Raw genomic sequence first — 6,000 nt, forward strand, 5'->3', positions numbered from 1 at the left:
ATTGCAAAACTGAACAAGGCTCAACCAGTGAGACCTTCTGGATACAGACCAATGACCTCCTGATTCCAGCATGTGCAGGAGCTCCTCCCTTGGAGCAGAGACACCGTTCCTCTCTCAGAGCGGAGACATGGTTTTCATCACCTACTCAATTCTCATTATCCTGTGCCCTTCTTTCCATTCTATTGTAGTCCAGGAGCACTCGTGCTCCGGAAAGAGGAAACGCACAGAGACAATGGAAGTGCTTTCTGGGGTCGCTCCATGCTCGATAACCGACATCACTGACATCGCTGGGGTTTGACAGATAGAAGCAGGCCAGCCAGTGGGGCACACTGCCTGTGACCTGTGCTGCATGGGAGTTAATGGAGGGGTGGCGAGGGGGCACTCGGATTCCCAGAAGTGGTGTCAAAACTCGGTCACAGGCCAAGGGAGGGCAGGGCTATGAATAGGGGCGTGGAGCCGTTGGGCTGTGAGGAGGAGAGCTAGTGTCCTGCTTAGTTAGTGTGCCAGGCCAGTCGCAGTTCATTGTAATGATATACTGCTGTCATAGAGATATTGTTTGCATGCTGTTATACAGTATGTGTTTACCCCGCCACCCCCAGACATAGACATACAGACAGCCACATGCAAACATAAACACATTCACTGTAGGAGGTCTGCCTTGCTGACCTATTCTGTCTCCCATCAGAGCAGAAATAAACGAGAAGAGGAAAAGATGATTTCTCTGCCTGCAAATGGAATTCCAGGGTCAGCAGATGATCCCTCGGGCATGTTTAACATTTAAAGTGAAATGGTGACAAACTGTTGTTGCTAATTGTTGCCGGAAACGTTCTTCAGTGATAAAGTGACTCGGACTGGAGCTCACAAATCACCTAGTTCTGCCACATCCCTGACCCCACTGCCGGACGCCTGGAGCCTGGTTGCATAGAGAGATTGCACCGTGATTTGTGTTTGACTGTACAGGCTACAAACTGAGACTGACACTACTATGCAGTAACTGGGATTTTGTTTAGATTTTGCCGAGAGATTTTTAGGGCTCCTGCGCAGAGAGGAATGGGATTAAGGGTACAGTGATGGGGTTGTGACTGCATAGTGTGAGACGAGACATAGAATGGCCTGTTGTCAAGATCATTATCAAAATGACAGCTTTAAGGAGTTGAGAACGTCAAAGCACTGGTTTAGAATTTCTATAATTCTGGAAATTTGACAAAGGGGTTTTTCATTGCCTGTTACAAAGGTCGCAGTTCTGTGCAGCAGAGTGTTTAGGGGCTTTTCATTAAGGTGACAGTAATTGTAAACTGAACCTGGGGAGCTTTTGGTGCTGAAGAACTGCAAATGGAGTGTTTTAGTGCATGCGATTAAAGTGAGGGAAAGCGACAAACAACACAGTGCAAAGCTAGTTGAGTGAAATTTCAAGATGATCTCTAGCCTCCAGTTGTGGCAGAAACCATACTTTTATAAGGGTTAAGATGTTCAGGTTAATTTATCATATGATCTTACACTTTCTGCTTGTTTCTCTTATCCACATTTGTTTTCCAAGGTTTGTAATATTTCTTGTGAGTCTCAATGAAAATTAATATAATAGTATTATTCTCATACAGAGCAGAAATTGTTTCATATTTAAAAATTGACTTGCATTCCCAGCTGCTGAATAATAAAACGATAGGTTTGCGAATGAGAGAGAGAATGCCTCCCAAAGGCTGCGAGATTCTGAGTATTTGCAAAAAGAGGTGGAGCGTCCAAGAACTTTAGTAGATAAAGCAGGCAACAGGGGTAGGGTCTTCCTGTATGACGCTCATGACGGCCTACAGGCAGCTTTGTTGACAATCGTGTTTGAGTTCCTGTGGAAATGACAATGCCCCACCGCCCATTTGGTAGTGTTCTTGACTTATGAGATCATTTAATGTAGCTAAAATTGAAAAATACAATAAAACCAATGAGCCAGTTTACATTACTTGATTTAAGACAGCGCTCTGAATAACACTCTGATCACACTGTCTCCCTCTCCCCTCTCAGCACTCACTACATCCAAACTGTAGCTTTAAAGCAATTCGGCCTCAGCCTTTAAAGCTTGTTATATGATTATAATGGTGTGGTTTATAGTTCTATCAGGATACATAGGCATGGTGTGACCAGATGGCTTGGAGTTCACAAGGACAATATGACGCAATTCACATTTTAAAAGGCACATCCTACCATAGATCTGAAGATGGCGCGGCTTTTTTATTTAAACTTCCTGCTGCCAGTCAAAGATTCCCTCCAAGTGGGGACCCATAACAGCATGCATCCCTCCTAGATTTACTTGCCCAGTTCTTCCATTTCATACATATTTTTTTTTTTCAACGGGGTTGTTATTCAAGTTAATAGGCCCATTGAGAACAGGGCTGAAATTTCCACATTTTTAATGGCGCTTCAACAATGCAGCACAGTTCACCGGCATCAAATGTGCTTGACCCAGAAAGTATTTCTGTGTTTGTCTTGGACATTGGCAAACCAGTCTGTTTTAATTCTGTGCAGCCTTAAAAACAGATCTGAATGAAAACCGCACTTCCAGTGTTCCTGCCGGGACGTCTACTGAAAAGGTCAGACAGGTCCATTATGAAGCCATTACAGAGGAATCTGGATCTGCTCGGTCCTCAGGAAAAGAACGAACTATGGTGCTGCAAGTACAGAGCCTTGCCATGTTAAAATAAATAATCAGAGTATAAATATCAGCCTCCTGCATTGCTGTCTGCAACAGACTGTTACAAGTGTATTTGCTTCAGGCTTGAACATAACTGGTATATAGTCACTTTTTAACCATATCCCACTAAAACAAATCTAAAGGAAGTTAAACAATTTTATGGTATAAAACAGATATACGCTCTCTCTCTGTATATAATTAATAAGTTGTATCCTGCTGGGAAATTTAACATGAAAACCACATTTTGTGCTCCTGGCAGCTGTATTATTTGGGAAAAAAGCTTTCAGATTTCATGAACAATGTCCCTGATCCTCTGCACATCAGACGTGCTTGTCTTGCAGTAGTAATTGAGATGTTACATGCACCACAGCGCATTCTAAAAAGTATACTCAAAAACATCTGAGCATGACTAAATGTCAACTGAAAAACATCAAAGTTAATACAAAGTCTTACAAAAGACTTGCATTGCTCTGAATTTCAATCTACCTTGATCCTACTTTTGGGCTAGAGGCTGTGTAAATGGAAAAAAAAGATGTGCCCTGCCAAGATGAAATTTTGAAGTTATTAAAATTGTTCTGCTTGACTTGAAACCATATTAGATGTATTCTTCTGGATTTCACATCTTTCCTTGTGCACTTACAAGAAAAAGAAAAAAAAAAATCTAATTATTTCCTTAATTAGAGTTACAGCATCTGCAGAAATATAAAGCCTAATCATAAATGATGTCAGGTGTTGAGTGTTAAATATAGAATAGAAAGAAAAACAGGTTTATCATTGCAGGCACCAAAACTTGAACATATATATTTGGAATATTTGTATAACTACTCTATGATTGATATCCTATTGTCCCATTGGATCACAAATCTTCTACAACAGTGACATCAGTGCATTCCTCTGCTTGTGTCTAGGGGTGCTTGTGTTGTATTGACTCAGGATGGCTGCCAACACACAGCTGACACAGGGTGCTTGACCGAGATGAATGTAAAACCTCCAAACTCACAGCAGTGTCACTACATCATAGGAACCAACTGTGCAGCATCCCTGACTGCGGCACAGAACAGTGCGAGGAGAGCCGTTTCCTGTAGGCAAACTTTCTGGCACACTCGTCTCTTTCTCCTTGTTGAATGTGTTTCTTTTCATGGTGAGAAAAGAGGTAACTATACTCAAACTGCCTCAAAATGCATATTTTTCAGGTAATGGCTGAAGAATGCGACTCTGGTAGATGTGCATTTGTTTCTATAAAAGGTGTCTCTTCACTTGACTCCAGTTTGAAAGAAGTTGTGTGTGGGTTGGCATTGTAAGCCTGTTCTTGTTTCTCTAACTGTGGGATTATGAGAGCAGAGTGGCTTGTATTGTACAGGAGCACTGGAAGGCTCAGACAGACTTCACAGTCTGGGTATTTCATGGAGAAAGGAAAGGTGGAAGGATAAGAGAGACTAAGAAACAACATTTCTAGTCCCATAATGCACCATATTTTCTTTTCTAGCTTGATCTTCTGGTTTTCATCCAAACCAATATCATTGTGGAATACCGTGTACATTTCTTGAGAGAGATTGTGTCAGGTAAGAAGTGCAAGTCATGGATTTTTCTGCTCTGAGGGTCTCTGGACCTTTGTAGTCTGGTATCTGGTAAAAAAAAAAAAAAAAAAAGTAAAAGGGGGTGCATGTTGTGCCCTGCCTGAGGTTCACACACTTTCCCCTGCCCTCCAGCTTCCCACGGACTACTCAATAGCGCTGCACTGGGACCATCACAGAGTTAAATACGGTTTTAGTGTAACGAAATCTACAATCGGCTTGGTCCCCCCGACCCCTCCCCCCAAGCGTCAAGCTCTCTAATATTTTTTAGAGTGGATGGAAAATGTTCAGCATTCCTAGATGCTTATCTTTCCCCCAAAATACGAAAAATGAAAAGCTTTACTTTGGACGCGACCCAGCGTGATACTAGTCAAGCCCAATGATTTTAGAGTCCCCCTTTTTTCAGGATGAATTCTCCACTCACTGATGAGAGGCCTGCCGATATGTAATTTCCACATTCGAATGCATTTTCTATGAGATTTCCGAGAGTGTATGACTGTGGAGTGGGAGTAATACTCCTTGCGGGGCAGAGTTATACTCATATTCACTTTCCTGCTGTTTTACTCAATCTGCGCCTGGCTTCCTCGAAGGGCTGCTTTACACACTTCCTGACAAGGAATCAAAGACCGACACTTCAGTCACCTTTCCAGTCCCAGACTCATGTTTTTGGAGCCATGCACCTCCTGCTGAGAGCTAATCTGTATGATATAGGGCTTGAATTCCTCTTTAGGTTTCAACACTATTCACATACTGTACTGGATCAAACATTCTGCACTTTTTTTTTTTACATTTTCAACAGACTTAAAAGACAGGATCATGTTTATACTTTATCGGCTGACACTGCTTTCTTAAGAGCTCTGAATACACACAGTTAAATTTTGATTTGATGCAACACTGCTTTGATTTGACAATTTGCTGAAATGCTTAATCATTTCAACACAATGTGGTTCATCAAAGATACTGTTGACTTCTTGTCGGGAGGAGGAGGAAGGTTCTAAAGTGTTCTCCAACTCAATCAGAAGAGCTCAGTCTGAACACTGAGGGCTCAGTTTTCAAAAAGTACATGCACATGAAAGAGTCTTGGAAGTCACTGGGATTTGATCCACGCATCTATTTAAATTCCAGCCATGAGTCAGCTGTACAGCTACAAAAGTTAGGAGAAAAGTGCCTCTAGTAATGAGTTCTAATTAAAAATGTACATATAGCACAATGTTGCATAGTAGAAGTTGCATAGGTCTAGTCAGAGAAAGTGTCCAGTGTCATTGTCCTAGCAGTCACTCCTTTCGTGTGCTTTGCATGTCTCTGTTTCAGAGAGGTCCTGGACCAGCTCCACGTCTTTAGTCTTCTGAAATCCATGGTTCGTTAATGAAGGGACCCATCATGCATGCAGTACTGTCTGTCTTCTCCAGAACAAAGGGTGAAAATCTGAGACAAATGGGTGATGTCAGTTGGCGCAAGAGTTTTACAATTTGTGGAATTAAAAACTCAAATAATAGACCTGCAATAAAAGAGCAAGGGTCTGGAATGCCTTTTGTTTTGATATCTCCTAATAAAACAGTAATGATATACTCTCTCACATCTGCTTTGAGTTGCTAGTCTGTACTAAAGCTTTTTTATTTTAGCTTTCTTGTTTGAAAGATTGTGCAGATGATGTGCAGATGATGTGCAACCTACTGTCCTATCCCTTGCTCTAATCGCCAATGTGAAAGGAACCCTTTGACCATCAGGTCCAAACTGGAGGCCTGC

The 6,000-nt window shown here is 41.9% G+C and overlaps 1 long non-coding RNA gene across 1 annotated transcript in view; it reads left to right on the plus strand.

The window, feature by feature from the left end:
• Positions 1–5,799, plus strand: part of LOC136754074 (uncharacterized) — a 50,395-nt gene extending 44,596 nt beyond the window's left edge. Inside the window, exons 3-4 of the long non-coding RNA XR_010817523.1 lie at positions 4,167–4,242; positions 5,566–5,799. This is a non-coding gene — a long non-coding RNA (uncharacterized LOC136754074). The remainder of the gene's footprint in view (positions 1–4,166; positions 4,243–5,565) is intronic.
• The last annotated feature ends 201 nt before the right edge of the window (positions 5,800–6,000 follow it).

Source organism: Amia ocellicauda, chromosome 7 (assembly GCF_036373705.1).
Source record: "Amia ocellicauda isolate fAmiCal2 chromosome 7, fAmiCal2.hap1, whole genome shotgun sequence".
Taxonomy (NCBI): Eukaryota; Metazoa; Chordata; class Actinopteri; order Amiiformes; family Amiidae; genus Amia; species Amia ocellicauda.